We start from the raw sequence: 6,075 nt of genomic DNA, 5'->3' as shown, positions 1-6,075 counted from the left end.
TTTTTTCAAATATGTTTTCTATCCTCTCTGACCTTACACTCTCTCTCCTTTGGGATGCCAGTAGCATGTATACAAGCAAATGAGTTTCTCTCCTAACTCCTTGATGTTCCTTCATATAAAATAACTTCCTTGTCTCTCTGGTTTCCTTTTGAAGAGTCTCCGTTGCTGTATCTTCAATTTCACTTAGCATTTTCTCTCCTGTATAACCTGCCATTTGTGCCATAAATTGCATTTTTTATGTCAAGTATAGTCCTCATCTCTAGAGAGTCAGCATAGGCCTCTTTGTATCCTGAATTTCTCTAATCTTTTGAATACAAGGAATATAGTTAAGTAATTGTTTAAATTTACTTCTTATTTTAACAAACACCTGTGTTAACTCCAGATTGGTTTTGATTGTTTTCCTCATTATGCATAATGTTCCTCTGTTTCTTTATATGACAGCAATCTTTGTTTTAATGATAGACATTATGAATTTTTACTTGGTCGCTGTGTATTTTCAACTCCTGTATATATTTGTGATCTGTATTTGAGGATGCAGTTCAGTTATCTGGGAAAAGATTGGTCTTATTAGGTATACATTTATTATTTTAAAGGCTTCATGGATCTCCAATCTGGGTCAAATTTTTCTCCACTACTTTGGTATATGTGCTGCCAAAGCAAGCACATCCACTACTTTGGAACAACCTTCCTATGATTTTATTCCAATGTGCCATAAATTATGAATTTTTCCAGTCTGGCTTCTGGGAATGAACAGCATTCCTAGGCCTCTGTGAGTGCCTAGTACTTTTTTTAAAATTCTTTTCAATTTTCCCCGCTTTTGAGCAGTTTCTTCACACAAACACTTCACTCAGTAATCTGCTGATTATGCAGAGAAGCTTCTGCCGATATCCAGGGCGCGCTCTCTCTCTCTCTCTCTCCCCCCTTCTAGTTGGTCTTGCAAATGCTAGGCTGCTCTTACCAAACTCTCAGTTCAGACCCTCTGACTTAGGGTGTTTGCCAAACTCTGCCTTGATACTTCTCATATTTTAATATTCATCCTTTTTAATTTTGTCCTTCATGCACACTGAATATTTGGATCAAAGACAGATTTCTTATTATACTCACAGAAAGATCAGTGTCAGAGTAATGGTGCAACATTATTCCCCCATGTCTCCAGAGCAACAAAATGAGAACCAGATATGAAAATCTGTCTTCCTTGAGTGACAGCCCCATCTTTTAGGTAAAGAACCACAGAAAAAAAATCAATTTCTGTCTTGTGTATAAGAAAAATCTTCTGCTTCTGGGGGAGTCTCCTTGCATAAGCCTTACTCTATCTCTTTGGAATGTAAATAAATCTCTCCAGAGAACAGATAATCCCACTGACTGCAGTTTTACAACTCAGTGATGTCTCCAATTCCCTCTTGAGATATAAACACATATCTCTGGGGTTAGGTAAATCTCCCTCGAGTTCCCACTGTCTATATAGTTGTAAATTAACTTCCAAGATTTGCTCTCAGGTCAGATGCCAAATTTCAGTAAAATTTGTTCAGAAAGCCCTGACAGTGAAGAAGCATAAAAATATTTTATTTTTCAATCCCACCTTCTCCCTGTGCCATGACCTGAGAACACTCAAAAGAATAAATTGAACAATTGTTAGGTCTCATCTCCAGAGGTCACTGTCCTTTGTGGCATAATGTCTAGCGTTCATATCTTTTCTTGGGTTTCCTTGGTTACCCCAGGTTGGGGAGCAAAACCAGTTCCTGTTACCCATCTTGGGAGGAAGCCAGTCTAACACTGCTTTGAGTCCTTTTGCCTTACCCTGTTCTTCCTCTGCTTAATCTACCCTTCACCACCAAATCCACGCCCTTTTGATTACTATCTGTCATAGCTGACATCTCAGTTCAGGCTGCTAACACAGCTGCCAGCTGGGTAAGGTGTTCCTGGCTGGCATGCACAAATGGGTGTCCCTGGTAGGCAGTGATGGCTCCTATCAAGGAAGCATCCTCTTCCCCACTTCTCAGATCACTGTGACTTAGCTCAGTTCTCTTTTCCCATGGATGCCTGGACCCTGAGAAAGGCTCATCTCTTAGGGTTTGAGGACCATTCTGTTCTTGACAGTGACTGGTCCAGGAGAGGCACATAACCCACATATGGCCAATGAGATGACAGAAACGCTTTCTCCTCCTCCTCTTCTAAACATATGATACTTGAATGCTTTGCACAGCATCCCTCCTTACATTCTGAAAATGAAGCTAACACTGGAAAGATGGAAAGAACCTGGGACCTTGATGGTTCACTACCAGAACCTGGATGTTCAGTTATGTGCAATGATACATTTTCTAATTGTTAAGACAACTTCCGTTGCAGTTTTAGACAAAACCTCCCAGTTGATGAGCTGCATCCATCCCAAGCTCCTGCATCACCTTGGACAAGTTTCCTTCCCAGCTGCAGCTGGATGCACATCTGTCTTCCTTCAGACACTATACCCACTAGAGTCAGCAGGACCACAGGGCAACTTCCAGCACCTGGTACAGAACAAGGAAGGAAGGAAGCCTCAATGAGTGATTTTCCTCTCCACAGCTAAAGAAGTTTCTATTGCCACTTTCAGTGTTAGCCAATATTTAGTGAGAATCGCATGCGATCTTTCCAATAACCCTAGGAAGTAGATATTATTACAGCTGCTTTACTTTCACTTTTCAGTAGTAAAACTGAAGCTTGGGAAAATTCAGTAAGTTGTTCACACTTATACACCTAGGAAGTAGCAGAACCAGGACTAGAACCCATCTGTCTTAGCCACATAATTTTTTAATGATCTTATTTTACTACTTTATCTCTCCACAGAAGTCTGGCACCATATTTTTGGTCCACAAATATAGTAAAGGTGATTCAAAGTGAATTAAGTTGAGTTTAATTCAATTAAATTCAATTTTTAAAAATGGAGAGAAGGTTGCTGCTGACGTTCAAATACTTGCCAAGGATCATGCCACAGTTTAAGTATAATTTCCTCATAAAAAAAATAAATTGATACTTCAGAAGCACAATCCATTAGTTCTGAAGAGAGATTCTCAGGATTCTGCTAATGAGATTGATTTGCTAAATTCAAAATCCTCACATAATTCATATCTTGAGCATTTGGCCTATTTCTTCCCTTTCTACCTTGTCACCGGCTCATAACTATTTCATCAATTATCACAAAATTTCAAAGCCAAGGGAGGTGTCTGGGAACCCAATAAATAATAATTAGTGAAGAGGGTGAATGTTGACTTGATGTATTTCTCTCTTCTTTAATGGATTTTGAAGACCCTTGGCATCATTTAGCATTTGGATGGAAAGCTTGGAAAACATACTTCAAACCTATCCACTGTGAGGTAGTGCTATCTTCCCTTGTGGAAAAAAAAAAAAACAAAAACAAAAACAAAAAAACTTTGCAATCTCTAACTACATATTCAGAGTAGTGGGAGCAAATACAATTTCCTCTGATAATACTGCACATGAAGCCATTTCTGTCAGCGACATCAGAGGCACCAGAAGAGTCACCCTTCTGGCCCACTCCTCCTTCAGTTGGGATACTAAATAGGGATATTCAAACAAAGTGTGCAATGTCAGAGATGGAAAAAGGTTCTCTGCTAGCTACAGAACATGAACATCTATCCGTTAGGGGCTCCAATATTAGGACACATCCCTAGACAGATGAACCTTGAGAAGGTTTTAAATGAATTTTTGTGTAAATGGATCTATACATGCATTTTTATGTTCCCTATCCTTTATGGAAGATAAATGCCTCTGAGTTTTGCTGACTTTCGATTGGCCCCTTGACGCAGCCTCTCTGGTCCTTCCTAATCTCTCTGTGGGTGAGGGCCAGACAACCTGTCCCCTGTGCACATACCTTGCTCCTTACATGACCTTCAGGTCCTTAAACAGCCAGATCCTCCAGTGCAAGGGGCTGACACCATGGAAGTGTATTTGGTGTTGTCTTCACCTTTGCCAGTCCCTAGGTGAGATGTGTGACAGTCACAATCACTGAGCAACACTCTGCCTTGTGCAGCAGTCCCTCTGCACCTGCAAGATGGGAGGCACTAATTTCCACAGATACTCAGCCCTGGGTTTCTAGCACCCTGGAAATTTTAAAGCTTCATACTCAGTTTCCTCAACAGATGATAATGGTTGAGAGTTTTACAAAGAAGTTTTCTGTTTCCTGTCATCAGTGAAAGCTTTATTCCTTTCTGCCACCTCCTCTTCCTCATCTTCCTTCTGCCCACGAAATAGTGCCCCTTCCCCCAAACTGTTACCTCTAAGCTGTTACACATCACAGCTTTGTCATCTCATGAGCAGGAAAACAAGATTACCACAGGGAGCAGAAGACTCAGAGGAAGCAAATCAGCTCCTGACATTTGCCTTGTAACTCAGAAAGGACGTGCACGCTGCCTCATCTGGGCTGGTGGTATTTCAAACTGTGAGAAGAAAGATGGAAAGAAAGCTCAAGGACAGCATGTCTTTGGGTTCAGGAGACCAGACCAGAATTTCTCCCAGGATGGCATCTGTAACTTTCTTAAATGAGTTAACTAACAATAGCAAATCAGAAGTCCCACAGGGATTCAAATAAAGGAAATATAGAAGATTAGCACTATAAGTCTGCACTTACTTTGAGCAAATAAACTTCTGATCTTAAGTAAAACAGTTCCTTTGATATGTAAAATAGCTCAGAGCTATCTTCTTGTGCTTTTTCTATCTCTGGACAGGAGTTGCAGGTGTCAGTGTGACTTTGAATGATCTGAGTAACTGACATTCCTTCCCATTCCCAAAAATCAATGGAAAAGGAGTCAAAAGTCCTGAGTTCCATTTTACAGCCACCATGGATCCGGTGAGTTGAGTTATCAAGTAGCCTTTCTAAGCCACAGTTTCTCATTTGTACAATGAAGTTATGGACACCTTTATTTACGAGGTCAGTGTGTATGGTCCTTTGTAAACTCTAAAAGATTACATAAATAAAATGCTCTATTCATGTGATGATCCAGACATGTTTCCAAAGCACTTATTTCCAAAGAGTTAGGAGCCATAGGGTGGCGAGTTATGGTAAAAGCCTAAGGAAGAAGACATTTTTTGCATATGAGAGGTGGGTTTTGGCAGCCTAAAAAGACAATGAGAAAAGTCTTCAGGGACTGAGACATGCTTAGCCATTGCTCTGGAAGATACAAGCCCTGGCAGGGTTCAATGCCTGCATCTCCTAAGCCAAAAAATAATGTTGACCAGAACTACAATGGAAACAGTTTTACTCAATAGTTACAATAGTATCCAACATTTAAGAAATGTTTATGAAATTTAAGAAATGTACCTATACATGACATATCTTGTTTCTTTTTTCTCCCAGTCTCCTCTCTCTCCTTTTAACCCCTCTTGCCCTCCTAATTACAAAAATTTTGTTGCCATTTTTTCCTTCTATTCTCTTTTTGCCTTCCCCTGCTTTCCTCCCCACCCCTGCTTTGTTCTCCTCCCAAATTGAACATTTTCTTCCAATTTCCCAGCATCTATCATACATTTTGGTCCTTATTTACCTTTTTGGTTTCTCACACCAGAGAAACAATGTGATATTTAAACATGTGTGTCTGATTTGTTTCACTTAAGAGCATGGTCTCAAGTTTACCCTTTATGGAAGATGTTGATGGGCCTTTGGGCTGTTTCCAAGATTCGACTATTACAAGATGCTGCTATAAACATGGGTGAGACACACTCATTTTATCTTCCTCCTATGGCTTTAGGTGACCTCATGACCATTATAATAATGGTTTCTAAATTTGGTCTGAGCTGCAGAGGACAAGGGTTTTCTTGGCTTCCCACTTCCTCCAGGCTCCTATGATTCATTTTTATGACCTAATACAGTGGTGGCCAACCTATAGCATGCATGTTATCTGTTTTTCCTTTAAGACGAAAGATGTTAATGTCTGAGTTGTTTTTGCTAAGCTAAAATCTCAATATTCAAGTTTAATTGCAGTGTTGGCACTTTGCAATAAATAAGTGGGTATTGGATTGCCGTTTGGGCACTCGTCTTTAAAAGTTTGCCATCACTGGCCTACTGGTATCTATACTTCATTCCTGACA

Source organism: Fukomys damarensis, unplaced genomic scaffold (genome assembly GCF_012274545.1).
Source record: "Fukomys damarensis isolate Sample0158 unplaced genomic scaffold, DMR_v1.0_HiC HiC_scaffold_37, whole genome shotgun sequence".
Lineage (NCBI taxonomy): Eukaryota > Metazoa > Chordata > Mammalia > Rodentia > Bathyergidae > Fukomys > Fukomys damarensis.
This window is presented reverse-complemented; position numbering follows the sequence as displayed.